General features: G+C 44.7%; 2 long non-coding RNA genes across 7 annotated transcripts in view; both read right to left on the bottom strand.

Moving 5' to 3' along the window:
* Positions 1 to 1,744: 1,744 nt before the first annotated feature.
* LOC108589345 (uncharacterized) lies at positions 1,745 to 5,898 on the bottom strand. The gene is made up of 3 exons (XR_004737272.3): positions 5,452 to 5,898; positions 2,731 to 2,830; positions 1,745 to 2,638 (listed from the first exon to the last, which is right to left on the bottom strand). It is a non-coding gene; the product is annotated as an uncharacterized LOC108589345 (long non-coding RNA).
* A 3,807-nt stretch (positions 5,899 to 9,705) lies between these two features.
* The window catches only part of LOC128928100 (uncharacterized), a 39,109-nt gene continuing 25,671 nt past the window's right edge, over positions 9,706 to 23,143 (bottom strand). For 5 of the 6 annotated variants that reach the window (XR_013530228.1, XR_013530232.1, XR_013530230.1 and 2 more), the window contains one exon: positions 12,625 to 16,374. This is a non-coding gene — a long non-coding RNA (uncharacterized LOC128928100). Of the gene's footprint in view, positions 10,194 to 12,624; positions 16,375 to 23,143 lie in introns of those variants that run through there. The other variant, XR_013530231.1, reaches the window with a different exon arrangement.

Genomic DNA, 23,143 nt, shown 5'->3' with positions numbered 1-23,143 from the left:
GACCAAAAAAAAAAAAAAATACTTTGGGGTTAAGCAGAATGTTCTGGATATCAAACTTGAAGCTTGTGAGCATTCTTTTTGGTTGGTTGGTTGGTTTTTGTTTTTGTAGATGGAGTCTCACTCTGTCACCCAGGCTGGAGTGCAGTGGTGTGATCTCAGCTCACTGCAACCTCCACCTCCCGAGTTCAAGTGATTCTCATGCCTCAGTCTCCTGAGTAGCTGGGACTACAGGTGTGCCACCACACCCGGCTGATTTTTGTATTTTGAGTAGAGACAGGGTTTCACCATGTTGGGCGGGCTGATCTTGAAATCCTGACCTCAAGTGATTTGCCTGCCTCGGCCTCCCAAAGTAATCTCATACCTGAGATTACAGGTATGAGCCACTGAGCCTGGCCTAAAGCTTGTGATCATTTTTATGTTGAATTCCAATGTACTCTTCACACCCAGATATGTTCCAAATGGAACAAAAATTTCAATGCAGTAAAACCATTAAAAGTATTTGAAAAAATGATAGAAAAAAGAGTATTTTTAAAATCTTGAAGTCAGGAATGGTTTTTCAAGCTAGATTGAAAATCGAGGAGCCTTAAAGAAAAAGACTAATAAATTTTTACCATATAAAGGTTAAAACATATGCACAGGGAAAGCTTATATCACAGATATATGGTACAAACTATATATTCATATATAGAGACAGGGTCTCACTCTGTCACCCAGGTTAGTAGCCATATGCACTGCAGTGAATTTCAGCTCATTGCAGCCTCAAACCCCTGAGCTCAAGCAATCCTCCCACCCCAGCCTCTTCAGTGTCTTTGACTACAGGTGCATGCCACCACACTCGGCTAATATTTTTGAAAATTTTAAAATGTTTATTTTAGAGGCAGGGTCTCAAACACCTGAGATTACAGGGATGAGCCCCTTAACTGAGCCATAAGTATTTTTTAGGCTGGGTGCAGTGGTTCATGCCTGTAATCCCATCATTTTCGGGGGCCAAGGTGGGCAGACTGCCTGAGTCCAGAAGTTTGAGACTAGCCTGGGCAACATGGCAAAACCCCATCTCTATGAAAAACAAACAAACAAAAAATAGCTAGGTATGGTGATACAAGCCTGTAGTCCCAGCTACCCTAGGAGGCTGAGGTGGGAGGCTCGCTTGAGTCCAGGAGGTGGAGGCTGCAGTGAGCTGTGATTGCACCACTGCACCCCAGCCTGGGCGATAGAGTGAGACCCTGTCTCAAAAAATAAACAAAATTTTTTTAAATGGCATATTTTAAATAGTTTATTTAATGCATAAACGGTTCCTATTAATAAGTTCAACAAATCAATAGAAAAATGAACAAAGTACAAGAATAAGCAGCCCCAGAAGAAGAAGCAAAAATGGCAGGTGGGCGCAGTGGGTAATCCCAGCACTTCCGGAAGCTGAGGTGGGTGGATCACCTGAGGGCAGGAGTTCAAGACCAGCCTGGCCAACTTGGCAAAAACCTGTCTCTACTAAAAAATACAAAAATTTAGCCAGGCATGGCAGTGGGTGCCTGTAATTCCAGCGACTTGGGAGGCTGAGGCACAAGAATTGCTTGAACCCAGGAGGCAGAGGTTGCAGTGAGCCGAGATGGTGCCAGTGCACTTCAGCCTGGGCAACAGAGAGAAACTCCGTCTCAAGAAAAGAAAAGAAAAGAAAATGGCTTATGATGTCTGACTGAAAAAAAAAAAAAAGGCTTATAAGCTCTTACTGAAAGAAAAAAGTAGCATTAATTTTTTGATGTGTCAGACTGGCAAAGATAGAGGTCAATGATACACGCACAAGGGAGACAGATGCTCATACATTGATTGGAGAAACCAGTGAATTTGGGCTCAGGGCTGGAAAAAGGCAATTTTAATACCATTTTTCATATGAGAGAGAGGAAGAGAGATTTTGAATGGGAGAAGTTCCCATGCTGTGTGGAGGGAAGACAGCCACCTCACTTGGGTTGATTGAGGGGGATCTTGCAGGGGTATTGCAGGGGAAACAGAACGGGGCTGGGGAAAATGAGGAGGTTTTGAGAAGAAGAGAGGAAGAGGCTTCTGAGTTTGAAACAATGTCTAACTTAAATTCTACATTTTTTTCCTTTCCTTTCCTTTTTTTTTTTTTTCTGAGACTGTCTTGCCCTGTCACCCAGGCTAGAGTGCGGTGGTGCAATCTCGGCTCACTGCAACCTCTGCCTCCCGGGTTCAAGCGATTCTTCTGCCTCCGCCTCATGAGTAGCTGGGATTACAGGTGCCTGATACCACAATTCAGTTAATTTTTGTATTTTTAGTAGAGTCAGGGTTTCACCATGTTGGCCAGGCTGGTCTTGAAATCCTGACCTCAGGTGATCCGCCCGTCTTGGCCTCCCAAAGTGCCAGGATTACAGGCATGAGCCACCATGCCTGGCCTAAATTCTACATCTTCAATGACTGAATCACTCTGGGAGACTGAAAAGCTCCTTTACTAAGCAGAGAAGGGACATGAAAACAACAGAATATTCTGAAATCTCACCATTCTTTTGGCTTTCAGATCACAGGAACTAAGTTCGGTCAGCAGCCAAAATAAGAACTCTCTGGGGTCTTGGTCATAAGCAGTTTGCAAGGAAATTTCCAATGTGCACGGTCCCTCCAGTCTTGATCCCTTGGGATGCAATGGGAAAAATTCCTACCTCAATACCAGATCAGCTGCCTCTAGCCACAACGGTGCTACCAAAGGTGGCCCAGTTGACTCACCAACCCCCGCTTCTGCAAACTGAGGGAACTGGACCATCTGAGCTCTGTCCTTTCCAACGCCAAAATTATCCAGACTGGTCTTGACCACCTGTAGTCAGGGCTAGAATAGAAACAGTAACTGTAGTTTCCCTGGAGGCAACAATATGGCGTGCAATCCAGGTTTGAGGAAAGGGAAGGGAAGGCGAGAAGGAACCCTCTACAGACTATTATTTTTTTTTTTTTTGAGACAGTCTCTCTCTGTCACCCAGGCTGTGGTGCAATCTTGGCTCACTGCAACCTCCATCTCCCAGGTTCAAGCAATTCTTGTGCCTCAGCCTCCCAAGTAGCTGGGATTACAGGTGTATGTCACCACATCTAGTTGATTTTTTGTACTTTTAGTGGAGAGGGGATTTCACCATGTTGGCCAGGCTGGTCTCAAACTCTCGACCTCAAGTGATCCTCCCACTATGGCCTCCCAAAGTGTTGGGATTACAGGCATGAGCCACCATGTGCCCAGTTTGCAGACTATTATTCTTTCTTCCTTGTTTTTTTTTTTTTTTTGGGACAGAGTTTTGCTCTTGTTGCCTAGGCTGAAGTGCAATGGCACTATCTTGGCTCACTGCAACCTCCACCTCCTGGGTTCAAGAGATTCTCCTGCCTCAGCCTCGCAAGTAGCTGGGATTACCGGCACCTGCCACCACACCTGGCTGTTTTTGTTTTTGTTTGTATTTTTAGTAGAGACAGGGTTTTACCATGTTTTCCAGGCTGGTCTCGAACATCTGACCTCATGTGATATGCCCACCTCAGCCTCCCACAATTCTGGGATTACAGGCATGAGCCACTATGCCAGCCTCCAGACTATTATTCTAGGTGAAATAACTCAGAAATGGAAAACTAAACATCCTATGTTCTCACTCATAAGTGGGAGCTAAGCTATGAGGATGCAAAGGCATAAGGATGACACAGTGGACTTTGGGGACTCTGGAAGTGGAGAAAGGGTGGGAAACGGGTGAGGGATAAAAGACTACAAACTGGGTTTACTGCTTGGGTGAGGCGTGCACCAAAATCTCACAAATCACCACTAAAGAACTTACTCATGTAACCAAATACCACCTGTTCCCCAAAAACCTATGAAAATAAAAACAATTTTTTTTTTTTTAAAAAAGAAGGAGCCGTCTGCAGTGGGGAGCAGCCCCACCCTGCCCGTTAGGGAAGGACAGAATTCTCCTCCAGGAGAAAAGTCTGAATGAGACAGCAGATGGCCATTGTCTGTTCACATGGAAATCCTTCCCCATCCAGGTGTTTCCTCCAGCTCAAAACTGTTCTGTGACTTTCTGGATGTCACACGATCACATTGCCAGGTGTGCTCCTGAAAGCTCGTCTGTGCCCGCCACCACACTCAGCTAATTTTTGTATATTAGCTGAAATGAAATAGTGAGGCCTATTTTCATCTTCCCAAACCAAAGAGTTTAGCGTTGTGTGTTGGTCGTCTTTCAAAAATAGTTGTGGGCTGGGAACAGTGACTCACACCTGTAATCCCAGCTCGTTGGGAGCCCAAGGTAGGAGGATTGCTTGAGCCCAGGAGTTTGAGACCCATCTCTACAAAAATTAAAAATAAAAGTAGCTGGGTGTGGTGGCACACACCTGTAGTCCTAACTCCTTGGGAGGCTGAGGCGGGAGGATTGCTTGAGGTAGGAGTTCAAGGCTGCTGTGAGCCAAGATTGTACCACTGCATTCCAGCTGGGCAACAAAGCAAGAACCTGTCTCTTAAAAAAAATGAATAAATAATTATGATTACAGTTTTCCACTCCGAAGCTTGGATTTCTTGGACTTCCATTTAGAATTCAAGCTTACCAACACAAATTTCTGAGAACATTTTCAAATGGATCGACAAGGCTTAAATGCCATCTATGTCCCTTTATCGTTGTCAGCTTGAATTGTTTTTTGAGTCAAGAGATTTGGAATGTAAATGCCAGCTACCTCTCCATGCCACCTGACACCTCTGGGCCTCTGTAACATAGTGGTTGGTTTGCCTTTTTTTTTGAGATGACGTATCACTCTTGTTGCCCAGGCTAGAGTGCAAAGGCATGATCTTGGCTCACTGCAACCTCCCCCTCCCGGGTTCAAGTGATTTTTCCTGCCTCAGACTCCGGAGTAGATAAGATCACAGGCATGCACCACCTCACCTGGCTAATTTTGTATTTTTAGTAGTGACATGGTTTCTCCATGTTGCTCAGGCTGGTCTTGAACTTCTGACCTCAGGTGATCTGTCTGCCTCGGCCTCCCAAAGTGCTGGGATTACAGGTGTGAGCCACCTTGTCCAGCTTTTTTTTTTTTTTTTTTTTGATACCAGATCTCACTCTGTCACCCAGGCTGGAGTGCAATGGCATAATCTTGGCTCACTGCAACCTCCACCTCCTGTGTTCAAGTTATTCTCCTGCCTCAGCCTCCCAAGTAGCTGGGACAACCACCGTGCCAAGCTAATTTTTATTTATTTATTTATTTATTTTTTAGTAGTAGTAGACACAGGGTTTTACCATGTTGGCCAGGCTGGAATTTTTATATTTTTAGTAGAGACAGGGTTTTACCATGTTGACCAGGCTGGTCTAGAACTCCTGGCCTCAAGTGATCCACCCACCTTGGCCTCCTAAAGTGTTGGGGTTACAGGGTATGATCCACGGTGTCTGACCTGGTTGGTTTGCTTTTAAAGCAACAGAGAGTTTCCATCGTATGAAATCTTACCTTTGAGCTCCAATACGAAACAGTCGCTAAGGCTGAAAAGAGCCCTGTATAGTCTCTTGGGTTCACTCAGGTCTGTCAGAGGCTGCAAGGAAGCTGGAAGGTTTCAGAGATGAGGAAATAACCTCCGAAGACCGCCACCCAGTGAGGGTGGCAACCTCCCAGCAGCTCTCATTTCACAGGAAGGATGAGTTTGCCACTTTGCCTCATTTGAAAGGCCTCCGATGAAAAAGCCACCTGACATCAATGAAGAAAAGGCACAAAACCGCTTACGTGCTAATTAAAGTTTTAACATTTGCAACAAGTTGACAAAAACAAGCAGCCTTCTGTTTCTTTCCTTTCTACAGCAGTTACTCCTAAAAACAGTGATCAGAAACCAGGAAAAGCACTTTCGCTTTTGAGTACGTTTCTCTTGCTGTTTGCAAGTAGTTTCTCTGTCAAGGAATCGTCAGCATAGACACCTTTTACCCTATTTTCTTGAGTGCCACGTTCAGGCGGCCTGAGGGAGCGTCAAGGTAGAATGTGGCGAGCAAGATCGCCTCCTGCCGGCAGAAATGATCATCGCACGGAAGTACCAGTGTGGCACTTGGTTGACAGGACTGCTTAGGGGAGGAGGGAAATACTTAACTTTCTCGGGCAATGCATGGGTGACAATGTTTATGTGGTCACCGTAGGAAACGAATGAGAGCTCCACACTCACCCAGTTGAGAAAAAAATGTTCTCATGTCTACTGCAACTGTCCTGGAATTCTCTGTGTTGTTCAGTAAATACTACTTTAAATAATAATATTTTTAGGTCGGGCGTGGTGGCTCACGCCTGTAATCCCAACACTTTGGGAGGCCGAGGCCGGTGGATCACGAGGTCAAGAGATCGAGACCATCCTGGTCAACATGGTGAAACCCTGTCTCTACTAAAAATATACAAAAAATGAGCTGGGCATGGTGACGCGTGCCTGTAATCCCAGCTACTCAGGAGGCTGAGGCAGGAGAATTGCCTGAACCCAGGAGGCGGAGGTTGTGGTGAGCCGAGATTGAGTCATTGCACTCTAGCCTGGGTAACAAAAGCGAAACTCTGTCTCAAAAAAAAAAAAAAAATATATATATATATATATATATATATATATATTTTTATTATAATTAAATTTAAAATATAAAAGTAAATGTTAATATTTAAGGAAACATTAAAATATTTTATTATAAATAATAATATATTATATATAACATATATTACTATAATATTTTGAATAATATAGAAAACGTTTTAAATGATATATTTTTAAGCTCATCTTCTTGTGACATAGAAGCTCTAAAAAGACATTTTATTGATTTATGGTTTATTAAATTTTCTCTCTTTTTTTGAGACAGTTTTACTCTGTCACTCAGGCTGGAATGCAGTGGTAAGATCTTGGCTCACTGCAATCTCCACCTCTTGGGTTCAAGTGATTCTCTGCCTCAGCCTCTCGAGTAGCTGGGACTACAGGTGTGTGCCACCATGCCCAGCTAATTTCTGTATTTTTAGCAGAGATGGGGTTCCACCATGTTGGCCAGACTGGTCTCAAACTCCTGACCTCAAGTGATCCACCTGCCTCGGCCTCCCAAAGTGCTGGGATTACAGGCGTGAGACACCATGCCTGGCCTATGCCTATTTTAAAAATTTCTTTTGTAGAGATAGCAGGGTCTCACTATGTTGCCCAGGCTGGTTTTGAACCCCTGAGCTCATGGGCTCCTTCTGTCTTGGCCTCCCAAAGTGCTGGGATTATAGATATGAGCCACCACACCTGCCCAGATTAAATATATTAAACTGGCTTTGTTCTCTGATCAGTAGAGTGGGACTTGGTTGTCACAAGAGTATTTCCAGAAGTTTTGCCTTTTATTGTGCAAGCTTTTTATAGCCACGTTGACCTCTCCTACTCAGGCAAACACGTCTGCTTCGTCCCGGTTTTCTGGTTCTCAGGTGAGGGAAGTGGCTGCCTCGCTCTTGGAGAGGTCACACCAGGCTGGGCCTTACAGATCCATTCATAGAGGCCCCACGATATCCTTGAATTTGACACAGGTGCCAGAGTCTGTACAATTTTTTGGTTTATCTAAATAACCAAAGAGCTCCATAGGCTCTAATTTTTCTGAGGCTGGAGAAGGGCTATTTGAAAGTTGTTGGCATAGTTCTGTTTCTGGAGGTTAAGGGATCCGTGTGTGTGTGTGTGTGTGTGTGTGTGTGTGTGTGTGTGTGTGTGATGGAGTATTTTCTGTGTCACCCAGGCTGGAGTGCAGTGGTATGATCTCGGCTCACTGCAGCCTCCGCCTCTTCTCAGGTTCAAGCTATTCTCTTTCCTTAGCCTCCTGAGTAGCGTGCACCACCACGCCTGGTTAATTTTTGTATTTTTAGTGGAGATGGGGTTTTGTCATGTTGGCCAGGCTGGTCTCAAACTCCTGATCTCAGTGATCTGCCCACCTCAGCCTTCCAAAGTGCTGGGGTTACAGGCATGAGCCACTGTTCATGTTGTGATCAGTTGTGAAGTAGCTTCCTTTGCTTGGGGAAAATTTACAGGATAGGCCCATTAGTTACACAGATGTAAGAGATTTTGGTGACAACTGTGTCATGGCTTGTAACCAGAATACCCATGCTTCAGACCAAGATATCCTGTCAAGCCACAAGAATGGTGGAGGCATCTTTAGCCCCACTGTGTTCTTACAGCATTAGAGGCGCTGGGCCTTAAAGATCCATTCAAGCTGCCCTGTCTCTAAACAGGGTGATTTGTGCTTGGGGGATTTGGGTGCCCAAGTCTCACTCACAGATCAGGAGCAGAGGCTGACCCAAACAAGGAGAATAGGGGAGTGGAACCAGGCAGGGGGCCCTAGGGGCCCTGAGCCAGGAATGAGGGACCTCTCTCTGGAGGGGAAGGGGCTATTCTTGGCCTTCACAAGGCGGGCATTGTCTGAGGCACTCCTGTGGCTGATGGGTAGGCTGACCTGTCAATCAGTGGAGAGAGAGACTCAAGGAGAGAGAGACCCTTGAATCCACAATCAGATTCTCCGGAGCCATGACCCAAGAACCTGATTTCTCAAACTAGAGCCACAGGGTGGGGCATTGCTTGAACTGGGTGCTTCACAGCCTTGGCTACATTCTAGAATCTTTAGGGGAGCTTTAAATAACACAGATGCAACCAGACACTGTGGTTCATGCCTGCAATCCCATGACTTTGGGAGGCCGAGGCAGGCAGATACTTGAGGTCAGGAGTTCAAGACCAGCATGCACAACATGGTGAGATTCCTGTCTCTACTAAAAATACAAAAATTAGCTGGATGTGGTGTTGCATGCCTGAAGTCTTCAGCTACTCAGGAGGCTGAGACAGGAGAATCGCTTGAACCCGGGAAATGGAGGTTGTAGTGAGCAGCAGAGATCACACCACTGCACTCCAGCCTGGTCAACAGAGTGAGACTCCGTCTCAAAAAACAAAACAAAACAAAAAAACTACAGATGCCCAGTATACACTTCAAAGGATAGAAAACATACTAAACAAACACGTGTACACTGACATTCATAGCAGCACTACTCCCAATAGCGAAAAAAGGTGAAAACAACCCCAGGGTCCATCAGTGATTGAATGAATAAAAAATTGTTCTGTACCCAATACTATTCAGCTGTAAAAAGGAATGAACACGACAGAAGCTCAGAGCATTCACCCAAGTGAAAGAAGTGGTGGAAAAGGTCACATTTCGTATGATTCCTATTCTATGAAATGTCCAGAGTAGTAAAACCCATAAAGAGAGAAAGCAGATTCGTGTTCATCAGGGACTGAGGGAAGGTGGAATGGGCAGTGCTGTGGAATGGGTTCACAGGGTCTTATTTTGGGGGTGATGAAAATGTTTTGAAACCAAGTAGAGGGGGCGGTTGGATGACAGTGTGAATGTGGGAAATGCCACTGCACTATTCACTTTAAAGTGTTAATTTTATGGTATGTGAATTTCACTTCAATTTTAAAAAAATCATAACGATATTTTAAAAACATATGAATGCCCAGGCCCCACTGCAGCCCAGTGAAACCTGAGCCTCTAGGGGTGGGGCCAGACATGAAGGAATCTCCCAGGGCGGCCAGGCTGAGAGGCACACTCACAGGCGATTTGCTGTGGATTGGCTCCCATCTGGTCCTTCTTCAGGTCTCATTCAGATGTCTTTTCCTTCAGAAAGTTGTCTTCAAGGGAGCCCCCTCCTCCCCCACTCCCCACTCAGTGAGTGACACACCCCTTCCCCCCACACTTCATCACACCCAGAACAGTCTTCTTCCAGAGTACCCTCAACTCAATTGCCACCATCTGTTACCCCTCACCCTCACCCCAGATCACCAGCTTTCTTGGGGCAGGCACCATTCTTCCTTTTATTTCAGTTTCTCCAGGACTTGACACAGAGGGGAGCCTACGAAAATGTGGAATGAATGCGTGAATGCGTGAAGGAATAAAAGACAGTGATAAACGACTTTGTGAGTGAATCGGTGTGGATGAGTGAGTGAATGGAAGCGAAGTTCACAGGTCCCTTGTAGCATTTCTTTCATCCATGTAGCTTGTCCAGAGCTTTCAAAACAACTTAACAACTTCTGAAAGGTTCTTTTGGGAGCAGGACTTTGATTTCTCTTATATGTTTATTTCTGCAAAGTTGAGTAGCTTTACTGCTGGCAGATAGAAGGTGTTCCCAATTTCTTAATTGTCAAGCGTCTCTTGGCAGGACATCTAGGCTCTGCACACTGGATTCACCTGGGGGGATTTAACACCATACTGATGCCTGGGTCCCACACGCAATGTCTGAGTCAATTAGTGTGGAGTAGTCAGATGGCGATTATTAAAAAGTCAAGAAACAATAGATGCTGGCAAGGCTGCGGAGAAATAGGAATGCTTTTACACTGCTGGTGGGAATGTAAATTAATTCAACCACTGTGGAAGGCAGTGTGGCAATTCCTTAAGGATCTAGAACCAGAACTATTGACCCAGCCATCCCTTTACTGGCTATATACCCAAAGGAATAGAAATCATTCTATTATAAAGGTACATGCACACATATGTTTACTGCAGCACTATTCGCAAGAGCAAAGACTTGGAACCAACCCAAATGCCCATCAATGATAGATTGGATAAAGCAAATGTGGTACATAAACCATGGAATACTATGCAGCCATAAAAAAGGAATGAGATCATGTTCTTTGCAGAAACATAGATGAAGCTGGAAGCCATCATTTTCAGCAAACTAACACAGGAACAGAAAACCAAACACCGCATGTTCTCACTGATAAGTGGGAGATGAACAATGAGAACACATGGATACAGGGAGGGGAACATCACACACTGGGGCCTGTTGAGAGGGCAGGGGAGGGAGAGCATCTGGACTAATAGCTAATGCATGCAGGGCTTAATACCTATGTAATGGGTCGATAGGTGCAGCAAACCACCATGACACATGTTTACCTACATAAAAAGCCTACATGTTCTGCACATGTATCCTGGAACTGAAAATAAACTTTTAAAAAATTGGTCTTGGGTGTGAATGGAAGATTCTAAAAGGCCCCCAGATGATTCTAATGGGCAGCCAAGATCACAAACCACTGCATTAATGCTTGGTCGAAGTTTTTTTACATAGTTTTTTTAAAAATAGGGACTGGGACTCGCTGTCACTCAGGCTAGAGTGCAGTGGCACAATCATGCTCACGGCAGCCTTGATCTCCTGGGCTCAAGCAATTCTCCCACCTCAGCCTGCAGAGTAGCTGGGACTACTGGTGTGTGCCACTATGCCTGGCTAGTTTTATTTTTAAAGTCCTGAGCCATTCAGAAGCTCACTCTAATATTCCCTTACATGGAAATAGAAGGATGTTTAGTACAATGGTGGTAGACACCTTGATTTTGCTCTAGAATTTGATGCCATTGCTTTGAGTCTTACTATCTTTGGGACCTGAAAGCTGGTAGCTTGTTGGGATAATAGGCGTGAGTCACAGCACCTGACCCCACTTGCTCTTGCAAAATAGTTTAATGCTGCCAAAGTGAGAAAATTTTAGGGGCTTGATAAAGCTGGATGCTTATCTTTCAGAAAGTTTCTTTCCTAGTCTGTAATAAACAGATAGAGCAAGGTGAAGCCAGCATCATAATGTGACTTTCCAAGCTTTTCATAGTCACTTAGATAACAGTCTATTAAAATGCAACAGCGTGGCTCACACCTGTAATCCCAGTACTTTGGGAGGCCAAGGCAGGCAGATCACCAGAGGTTGGGAGTTTGAGACCAGCCTGACCAACATGGAGAAACCCCATCTCTACTGAAAATACAAAATTAGCTGGGCATGGTGGTGCATGCCTGTAATCCCAGCTACTCAGGAGGCTGAGGCAGGAGACTCTCTTGAACCCGGGAGGTGGAGGTTGCAGTGAGCCCAGATCAGTGGGCAAAAAGAGTGAAATTGGGTCTCAAAAAAAAAAAATGCAACAACACATTTTATATTTATAGCTAAAACATCTTTCTTACCTCCATCTATTTGTTTTGTTAAAATTATTATACCTTGCTTTTGAAGAAACAAAATGTCTAACCTCCATGTTTTGGTTAAATAAGCTTAAATATTTGTTGTTTTGGATGATATTTTGTTGGCAATATTTGTTGTTTCTCTTAGTACAATGTGTAAAAAAAATCCACTTCTATATTCATGACTAATTCTTTTTTTTTTTTGAGATGGATTTTCACTGTCGTTACCCAGACTGGAGTGCAATGGCACGTTCTCGGCTCACCACAACCTCCGCCTCCTGGGTTCAAGCAATTCTCCTGCCTCAGCCTCCCAAGTAGCTGGGACTACAGGCACGCGCCACCATGCCCAGCTAATTTTTGTATTTTTAGTAGAGACGGGGTTTCACCATGTTGACCAGGATGGTCTTGATCTCTTGACCTCATGATCCACCCGTCTTGGCCTCCCAAAGTGCTGGGATTATAGGTGTGAGCCACCGCGCCCAGCCTCATGACTAATTCTTAAATTATATATGGTCTGTCCAATGACTTCACAAATACTAGCTTTCCTTAGTTTGGATTTTTAAAATTATTATACTAAAAAACACATTACATAAAATCGACCATAACAGAAAATCGACCTCTTTATTATAGATTTTTTTATTTATTAAAAATTTTTTTGAGACAGAGTCTCACTCTATCACCCAGGCTGGAGTGCAGTGGAGCTGTCTCAGCTGACTGTGGCCTCAACCTCCTGGACTCAAGCGATCCTCTCACCTCAGCCTCCTGAGTAGCTGGGACCACCATGCCTGGCTAATTTTTGTGTGTGTGTATATTTTTTGTAGAGACAAGGTTTCACCATGTTGCCCAGCCTGGTTACCCATTTTAAAGTGTATGATTTAGACACGTTAAGTACATTCTCAATATTTTGCCACCATCAGCACTATCTCGCTCCAGAACTTTTTCATCACCCCTCTACCCCTCATTTTCTACTCTCTCTCTCTGCAGGATTCCATTTATATAAAATTTCCAGAGTAGGCAAATCCACAGATGCAGAAAGCAGATTAGTGGTTGCCGGTTGGGTGGGGATGGGGAGAAATAGGGAATGGTGATGGGGTCTTTTCTTTTCTTTTCCTTTCTTTTCTTTTTTAGACAGAGTCTCTTGCTGTCACCCAGGCTGGAGTGCAGTGGTGCGATCTCAGCTTGCTGCAACCTCCACCTGCTGGGCTCAAGCAATCCTCCCACCTCAGCCTCCCAAGTAGCCAGGACTACAGGTGTGCACAAGCATGTCTGACTAATTTTTGTATTTTTAGTAGAGACGGGATTTCACCAAGTTGTCCAGGCTGGTCTCAAACTCCTGACCTCCCTTTCTAAGTGGTGGGATTGAAGTTGTGAGCCACCACCTGGCCAAGGAATGGGGTTTTTTTCAATGGTAATAAAAATGTTGTAAGACTGGTCATGGTGATGGATGCACCCACTTGTGAACACGGTAAAAGCCACTCATTTTGCACCTTAAGTGGGTAAATTGTATGGTGGGATGTGAATTATATATCAATATATCTGCCTTTTAACAAAAACCAACAAAACGCTTTATGTCAAATGTATTGAGCTCCAAATAAGCCTTGGAGTGGTGATACTTACTGCTTTTTGTCTTTAAGCATTCTACATAGCTAAAGCATTGGACTCTGGGGAATTTAACAAAATGGGCACCTGGCTTCAGGCGGCTCTCCCAGGGAAAACAGAGCTCCTCATCCCTACTTTGTGGGCAGACCTGACTGCTGTGTTTCATTTTTCTTACTCAGCAGACTAGGCATTTTCCTCTGAGTATAGCTCTAGTGTTATCCATGAGATTTTTATAGGTAGTGTTTTCATTAGCATTATTTCCCAATAAAAATAAACTTATTTTTGTTCTAGAGTAGTTTGATAGAAAGGCTTGACATTCTCAAATGTCTTTCTGCATCTGCTTTTTATTTTATTTTTTGTTGCCAACTACAAAAGATGTCCAATGCATCTACTTTTAACTTATTTCTTGGGTTCTTGCCTTATGATCAGGAATATGACTGTACAATTTCCAATTTGTTATATACAATGGGCTTTCCCATTTTAAATTTTTTTTTTTTTTTTTTTTTTGAGACAGAGTCTTGCTTTGTTGCCAGGCACCTGGCTAGAGTGCAGTGGTGCAGTCTCGGCTCACTGCAACCTCCCGGGTTCAAGCAATTCTCCTGCCTCAGCTTCCTGAGTAGCTGGGACTGACTACAGGCACATGCCACCACACCTGGCTAATTTTTGTATTTTTTAGTAGAGATGGAGTTGCACCATGTTGGCCAGGATGGGATCTCTTGACCTCGTGATCCGCCCGCCTCGGCCTCCCAAAGTGCTGGGATGACAGTTGTGAGCCACCACTCTGGCCTCCATGGTATGTATATACCACATTTTGTTTACCCATTCATCAATGGACATCGTTATACCTTTCTCCATGTAACTGAAAAGAAGTCTACTCTTTTCAAAGGATAGAGTTCAGAACGTTTAGTCATTATGTTCTCCTCCTCTGTAATATCCTTACTTTCTCTATTTAGTCCAAAGAAGACTGAAACCAGTGGGTGAAAGTCTACCACCACTGTTGTATTTTTATTAATTTGTCTTCGTTATTCCCTCCAATTTTACACATGGAACAGGATGCTAAAATGGGACTCCCATTTTGGCTTCAGCTGAGACTCCAAAGTGGAGTGAGATCAGTGCAACAGACGCCAAGAACTCTCCCTCCTAAACTGGGGAGATGGATTGCCTATGTAGGACATGCTGGCAACCTGTAAAAATGACTAATCCCACAATGAGCAGTAAATGAGATAAAGTACAAAGAGAATTTATAGGAGATTTCTATGGTATAATTTTATGCCATTGTTAAAAGCTGTGCTTTTGAAGAACAATAGTATGCAAAAGAGATCATAACCTACTATTAATGGAAAAAAAGCACAGGACACAAAACTATATGCTTAATCCTAATTGTATGAAATACACGCACAGAAAAAAGACAGGAAACGAATAACCTAATTGGGACTTCAGCTACTTTTACTTTTCTTCTTGACATTTGTCTGAATTTTAGAAATTTTCTACAATAGATATGTGTTGGTTTCTTTCTTTCTTTTTTTATTTGAGATGGAGTCTTGCTCTGTCACCCACGCTGGAGTGCAGTGGCACGATCTCGGTTCCCTGCAACCTCCGCTTCCGGGGTTCAAGTGATTCTCCTGCCTCAGCCCCCCAAGTAGCTGGGACTACAGGCATATGTCACCACTCCTGGCTAATTTTTGTATTTTTAGTAGAGACGGGGTTTCATCATGTTGGCCAGGCTGGTTTCAAATTCCTGGCCTCAAGTGATCTGCCTGCCTCAGCCTCCCAAAGTGTTGGAATTACAGGCATGAGCCACCATGCCTGGCCATTTTTAATCATTTTTGAGGTTAGAAAAAATACTTTTAAAAAGATAATTCAAATATCCAAATAATCACCTTTCTTTGATATCTTTGCTCTCCAATTTACAACCACTGTATGAATGAAAAACAATTGATTTGGGATCAGTCTTCCTCTTAAACGAGGCCCCAGAGGCAGGTGGGTGGGCCAGCAACCTGGCCTCATTAGCAGCACCTTTCACAGCAGCTTCGGTCGCTTGTTTTCCCAGTAAATGGCCAGAATATTCCATAAGGATGTGTCAAGTTTGCCCACTTTGTTCTCCTGTATTTACTTGCAGCTGGTGCTGGGACCAGTGCAGTAGTTGTAGTTTTACGTTTAATTACAGCTGAGAAACTCAGTTGCCATAGATACGCAGGGCTAGGATGATGTTACTGTTGCCATTTGCCTTATGAGCTGGTTAAAACTGACCTTTAAAAATCTAAGCTTAATTATCTTTACTGCCAAAATAGGCCCCCAGGGACTGTGCCTTATGAAGTCATATTTTGACAATCATTTCCTTCTTTTCTAATCATTAAACTTTATTTTCTGGATCTGCCATGAAATAACACATGGGGCCTCGCTAAACTGCACATTTTCAGACAAGACAAAAAACTGTATTTGCATCCCCCCTTTTCCCTGGAGAAGAGGGAGCTAAATGAAGTCTGAGGAATACTTACTGGCTTATTTCCAGTGGGCTTACTTGTTGGGGGCAAAAATGTGGGGGTGGGAGGTTGGGGGTGGAGTGAAGATTGTGATTATCCGAGGTGCACCCCTCTTCTTCCTCAACACAGCACTATCTTGTTGTATATGTGCTTTGGAAAACAGGTTCTATAATGAAGTTCGCTGTAGTTTGAAATGTTAAGCATCCTCAGAAGTCAGGCGATGCACCAGCCATGTTCCCACAACGCATGCCCATGTGCACAGCTGCAGAGCCCCTCGCTCCACCAGTAGCTTCTGCACGTCCACAGCAGTTGAATGCACATCTTCATTCATTCATTCTTTGAACAAATGTCCTAGAAACTGTGGATACAGCAGTGAACAAGAGAGACATTAGCTTTATGGATCTACTTGGAATGGGGGAGGCTGAACTAATACCCTCAGAAGCAACTCTACAATCCCCCTGGTGTTAGGTGCTATGAGGAAAAAACACAGGGTGCCATTAAGAACCTTTCTCCTTCCCTCCCTTCCTTCCTTCCTTCCTTCCTTCCTTCCTTCCTTCCTTCCTTCCTTCCTTCCTTCCTTCCTTCCTTCCTTCCTTCCTTCCTTCTTCCCTCCCTCCTCTCTCTCTCTCTCTCTTTCTCGACAGAGTCTTACTTTGTCACCCAGGCTGAAGTGCAGTGGCACAATCTCGGCTCATTGCAACCTCTGCCTTCTGGGTTCAAGCGATTCTCCTGCTTCAGCCTCCCAAGTAGCTGGGATTTCAGGCGTCCACCATCACGCCCAGCTAATTTTTGTATTTTTAGTAGAGACTAGGTTTCACCACGTTGGCCAGGCTGGTCTTGAACTCCTGACCTCAGCTGATCTGCCCTCCTCAGCCTCCCAAAGTGCTGGGATTACCGTCGAGAGCCACCGTGTCTGGCCAAGAACCTATTTCTGATCTATGGCATGGGTTTTACGCAGCCTCTCCAAGGAAGTGACATTTCAATTAAGACCTGAACAGTGGCACTCCAGAATTTCTGTACAGGAGATGATTTGGGACAGTAATCAGAGTAGATGAAAGGGACTGAAGCTATATGTCTTTGAGAAAATAGCAATTGCTGTCAGGAAAGGAAGGTGATGGATAAGCTCCCCTCCTTTATCGCGCCTTTATCACAGTATTGGGCATGACAAATAAGGTATTCAAAGAGCAAGTGCAAAATGCCCTGAGGTCAGTCTCCTAGTGGGATATTTGGATAAAAGATCTAAACACAGGCAGGGCACAGTGGCTCACCCCCGTAATCCCAGCACTTTGGGAGCCTGAGGTGGGCAGATCACAAGGTCATGAGTTCAAGACCAGCCTAACTAACATGGTGAAACCCCATCTCTATTACAAATGCAAAAATTAGCCAGGCGTGGTGGCGGGTGCCTGTAGTCCCAAACACTTGGGAGGCTAAGGCAGGAGAATCGCTTACACCCAGGAGATGGAGGTTGCAGTGAGCCAAGATCATGCCATTGTACTCCAGCCTGGGTGACAGTGAGACTCCATCTCAAAAAAAAATATATATATATACAAACACAAATTATCATCATTGTAAACCAGTGATTCTTCTTGGTCTCAGGACCCCTTTACTCTATAAAAATTATTGAGAACTCTAAAGAGCTTTCATTTATACAGACTATATCTACCAAAAATAAATTCCCCCTTAGAAATTAAAACTGAGGCCAGGTGTGGTGGCTTACGCCTATAATCCCAACACTTTGGGAGGAGGAGGCCGAGGCAGGAGAATTGCTGGTGCCCAGTGGTGGAGGCTGCAATGACCTATGATTGTACCACTGTGCTGCAGCTTGGTGGGACAGAGTGAGACACTTTGTGGAAAAAAAAAAAGTTGGGCGCAGTGGCTCATGCCTGTAATCCCAGGACTTTTGGAGACAGATCACTGAAGCCCAGGAGTTCAAGACTAGTCTTGGCAACATAGTGAGACCCTGTCTCTCCAAAATACACAAAAAAATTAGCTGGGTGTGGCCCCAGTTACTTGGGAAGCTGAGGTGAGATCGCTTGAGCCCGGGAGGCAGAGGCAACTGTGAGCTGCTGGACTCCAGCATGGGCTGCAGAGCAAGACTCTATCTCAAGGAAAAAACAAACTGAGAAAGCTTAAAAACCATTAGTTATTCATTCTTCTAAAAATAATAAACCAATTACATATTAATACAGCATATTTTTGTGGAAAATATATTTTCTGGAACAAAAACAATTTGGGCAAGGTGTGGCATTATTTTACATTTTTATCAATATTCTAAATATCTGGCTTAATAGAAGACAGCTGAATTCTTAAATCAGCCTCTGCATTCAACCTCTTGTAATATGCTGTCATTTAGTTGACATATATTGTTAGAGTCTGAATTATGTCCCCACTACCTTGGAATGTGACTATATTTGGACAGCGTCTTTACAGGTATAATTAAGTTGAAAATGAAAATATCAAGGTGGACCCTAATCTACTAACAGGTGTCCTTATCAGAGGAGGATATTTGGACACAGGCATAGAGCGAAGACCACATAAAGACACTAGAAGCAGCTGGGTGTGGTGGCTTATGCTTGTAATCCCAGCAGTTTGGGAGGCTGAGGCAGGTGGATCACGAAGTCAAGAGATCGAGACCATCCTGGCCAACATGGTGAAATGGTCTCTACTAAAAATACAAAGATAAGTGGGACGTGAAGGCAAGCGCCTATAGTCCCAGCTACTTGGGAGGCTGAGGCAGGAGAATTGCTTGAACCCGGGAGGCGGGGGTTATAGTGAGCCAAGATCGTGCCACTGCACTTCAGCCTGGGTGACACAGCGAGACTCTGTCTCAAAAAACAACAACAAAAAACAAAACAAAACAAAACAAAAATGCCAGAAGCATGCAGCCATCACAAGCCAAGGAGGGAGGTCTCAGGAGAAATCAGCCCTGTGGATACCCTAATCTTGGAACTTTCAGCCTTTAGAGTTGTGAGAAAATAAATTTCTGCTCGTGAAGCTACTTGGTCTGTGATACTTTGTTCAGGCAGCCCTATCAGGCTAATATATATATGAAGAGAGTCTGGCCTCATACAGATAGGTATAGTTACAAAATTTCAGATGTTTAAGGCTTTTTTGGATCATTGTAGATAGCCTTCTTTGACTATACCCAAATTTTTTTTTTTTTGAGACAGGGTCTTGCTCTACTGTCCAGGCTGGAATGCAGTGGCACAATCTCAGCTCACCGCAACTTCTGCCTCCTGGGTTCAAGCAATTCTCCTGCCTCAGCTTCCTGAGTAGCTGGGATTATAGCTGTGTGCTAGCATGCTGGGCTAATTTTTGTATTTTTAGCAGAAATGAGATTTCACCATGTTAGCCAGGCTGGTCTTGAACCCCTGACATCAGGTGATCCTCCCACCTTGGCCTCCCAAACTGCTGGGATTGCAAGTGCAAGCCACTGTGCCCGGCCCAAGTATGCAGACTTGACAACTGATGGTTTATCTTATAGGTTAGCTGCACGTGGACTCTGAAGCGACATCAATGACTATTTCATATTCTCTTATATTAAAATCCATTATTTTGCTTTGCTTTCTTTTTTTTTCTTTTGAGAGGGAGTCTCATTCTTTTTTTTTTTTTTTTTTTGAGACGGAGTTTCACTCTCCATGCCGAGCTATTTTTTGTATTCTTAGTAGAGACGGGGTTTCACCATGTTGACCAGGATGGTCTTGATCTCTTGACCTTGTGATCCACCCGCCTTGGCCTCCCAAAGTGCTGGGATTACAGGCGTGAGCCACTGTGCCCGGCCGAGAGGGAGTCTCATTCTGTGGCCCAGGCTGGAAGCGCAGTAGTGCAATCTCAGCTCACTGCAACTTCTGCCTCCCTGGCTTAAGCTACTCTCCTGCCTCAGCCTCCTGAGTAGCTGGGATTACAGGCCTGCACCACTATGCCCAGCTAACTCTTCTGTTTTTAGTAGAGACGGGGTTTCGCCATGTTGACCAGGTTAGTCTCGAACTCCCGACCTCAGGTTATCCGCCCGCCTCTGGGATTACAGGTGTGAGCTGGGATTACAGGTGTGAGCTGCCGTGCCCAGCTTGCACTTGCTTTTTTGATGGATCTTGACTTATGCATGGTTTTGTCACATTGTGTTTTGGTCATTTGGGAAATACTGGTTTGTGGAGTAATGCAGGTTTTCCAAATGTTATACACAGTTTAAAAACCACGTGTGGCAATGTCACCACCAATCTCATCAGAAAAGTATGTCAAGTATTGGAAACTGCCCATGCTTACAGTGGTGGACACAGGTTTCCCAAATGCTAATTTTCATTTGAAAGCTCAACTTTTATCATTGCCAACAAATATTTCAGTTTTTCTCCTTGAAGTGACAGCTCATTCCTTTTATTTTCAAGAAAATATCGACCAAATACTCAAATCTGAGTAACCATGGTTTTTCTGACAATCATTCTTTTAAGTAGAAATCAAGTTCTATCATCAAGGGGCTGGTAGGCTGGCAGCTCAGGCACAGAATATGTGGCCTGGAGGTGACCATTGTCCTTTGGTTTGCAGAAGAGCCTTTTAATTCATCACACAGAATATTAAAAAATCATGCACTCCAAAGTCAAGCTGTCATAGAATTAATAATCTCAATGATTTCATCATAGGCATTTTTTTTTTTTTTTTTTTGAGTCAGAGTTTCGCTCTTGTTACCCAGGCTGGAGTGCAATGGTGCAATCTCGGCTCGCCGCAACCTCTGCCTCCTGGGTTCAGGCAATTCTCCTGCCTCAGCCTCCTGAGTAGCTGGGATTACAGGCATGCACCACCATGCCCAGCTAATTTTTTGCATTTTTAGTAGAGACGGGGTTTCACCATGTTGACCAGGATGGTCTCGATCTCTTGACCTCGTGATTCACCTGCCTCGGCCTCCCAAAGTGCTGGGATTACAGGCGCGAGCCGCCATGCCCGGCCCATCACAGGCATTTTTAAGTGAAACTGGCTTTTCCTCTCACCATGAGGTGTATGGGGGTGAAAAAACAGGCCAAGTTCATCTTTGGATTCCTGTCCTGTCTGATTTACTTTCAAAATATACCTTGAATCTGACCACTTCTCACTAAAAACCACTTTTACCCCCAGGCCTGAGCCTCCACCATCTCCTTGGATTGCTGCAGAGGCTCTCAGACAGAAGTCCCCCCTCCACCACTGCAGCCGATTCCAAGCTATTCTCCACGCAGTAACCTCCTCCCCTGAACACCCTCTCCAAGATAGCACACACACACCACCCCCAGTCTGGCTTTATTTTTCTTCCTAGCACTGTAGAAGGTGAGCTCCCTCAGGAAGGACTTTGTTTGGTGCATCTGTCTAGAGCCATGTCCAGCACCTAGTAGTTGCTCAATAAACATTGTTGGATGAATGAAAAAGAATTCCCAAGAGTGCCAGTTCCCAGCGACAACTCCCCTAACTAAATGGGAAAAAGACGCCTTTCCTCTTGCTCTTCCTCTCTCCCTCCATCTTTGTGCTTTCGGGACAGGTCTGGTGCTTGACTTGGGAATATAAAGGCAAATAAAACACACAGCCCCTCCCTTCAGGAACCTCCTGTTTCAGTGCAGAGGACAGAACCAATTTTCTTCACTGAACCACAGGCTATTCTGATGTGGTTCAATGGATAAAAGCCCAGGACTTGAAGTGGCAGAGACCTGGCTTTGGAGCCTGGGTCTTAACCTTTCTGAGCCTCAGTTCCCTCATCTGTAATATGGTAATAATAGTTTGTTGTGAAAATTGAATGAGATAACATAATTAGATGTTTTGCATATTGATTATTAATGGTAGCTATTTTTAAGTGGTGACGGTAGAATCTATGTCTTGAGGACTAGATTTTTTTTTTTTTTCTTTTTTTGAGACAGGGTCTCCCTCTGTTGCCCAGGCTGGAGTGCAGTGGTGCGATGTCAGCTCACCGCAACCTCCACCTCCCAGGCTCAAGTGTTTATCATGCCTCAGCCTCCTAAGTAGCTGGGATTACAGGTGCGCACCACCATGCCCTGCTGATTTTTGTATTTTTTAGCAGAGACAAGGTTTTATCATGTTGGCTAGACTGGTCTTGAACGCCTGACCTCAGGTATCTGAGCCTCCCAAAGTGCTGGGATTACAGGTGTGATCCCAGCCCAACCATGCCCAAACTTAACAATTGATGGTTTATCTTATAGGTTAGCTGCATGTGGACTCTGAAGCCACATCAATGACTTTTTTTGTATTCTCTTACATTAAAGTCTATTATTTTGCTTTGCTTTCTCTTTGTTTTCTTTTGAGACGGAGTCTTGCTCTGTTGCCCAGGTTGCAAGTGCGGTGGTGCAATCTTGGCTCACTGCAACCTCTGCTTCCTGGGCTCAAGCTACTCTCCTGCCTTAGCCTCCTGAGTAGCTGGGATTACAGGCATGCACCACAATGCCTGGCTGATTTTTGGAGGCTCATTTTTGGAGAAGATGGGGTTTCATTCATTTTGGCCAGGCTAGTCTCAAACTCCTGACCTCAAGTGATCTGCCTGCTTTGGCCTCTCAAAGTACTGGGATTACAAGTGTGAGCCACCAGGCCTGACTGAGGACTTAAAAACACACCCAGAGAATTCACCAGAGAGGCGGGTGCAGGGGTGGAGACAGGGTAGGGGAGCCTATGGGAGCAAGGCACATGGGCCCATGTCTGGGGTCTTGCTGACTTGGTGAAATGTAGTGTGGTGAGTGGCTGAGGTCTGGAGGGACTGGGATGGCACTCGATGGGTTGGCAGGAGCTGGGGATCAGGCCTAGGGAGCTTCTTGCCAGCAGGCAGGGAGGGGAGACCGAGGCAAAGCTGCCTGGAGCCAGATGTCTGGCAGCAAGGTTGGGGGTGGATTGGAGGAGGCAGGGAGGCCAGGGAGGGTCAGGACCACAGGATGTCATGGGGGTGGCAGGGGTGGGGCTGGCAGACAAGGAGGCTGGGGAAGAAAACAGCATTGGAAAAAAACTCAAGCACCATGGTGAGAACTGGGACACTCTTCCTGCTTGAACTGTCAGTTAAGGTACCCAGGGGTAAGCTCCAAGCCCCCCAGTGGATGCCTGAAACCATGAATAGTACCAAACTCCACATATATGACATATTTTTCCTATACATAGGTAGTGTTGATAAAGTT

Source organism: Callithrix jacchus, chromosome 20, assembly GCF_049354715.1.
Source record: "Callithrix jacchus isolate 240 chromosome 20, calJac240_pri, whole genome shotgun sequence".
NCBI classification, from domain to species: domain Eukaryota; kingdom Metazoa; phylum Chordata; class Mammalia; order Primates; family Cebidae; genus Callithrix; species Callithrix jacchus.
Note: the sequence above shows the minus strand (reverse complement) of the source record. Positions and strands in the feature narration are given on the sequence as shown.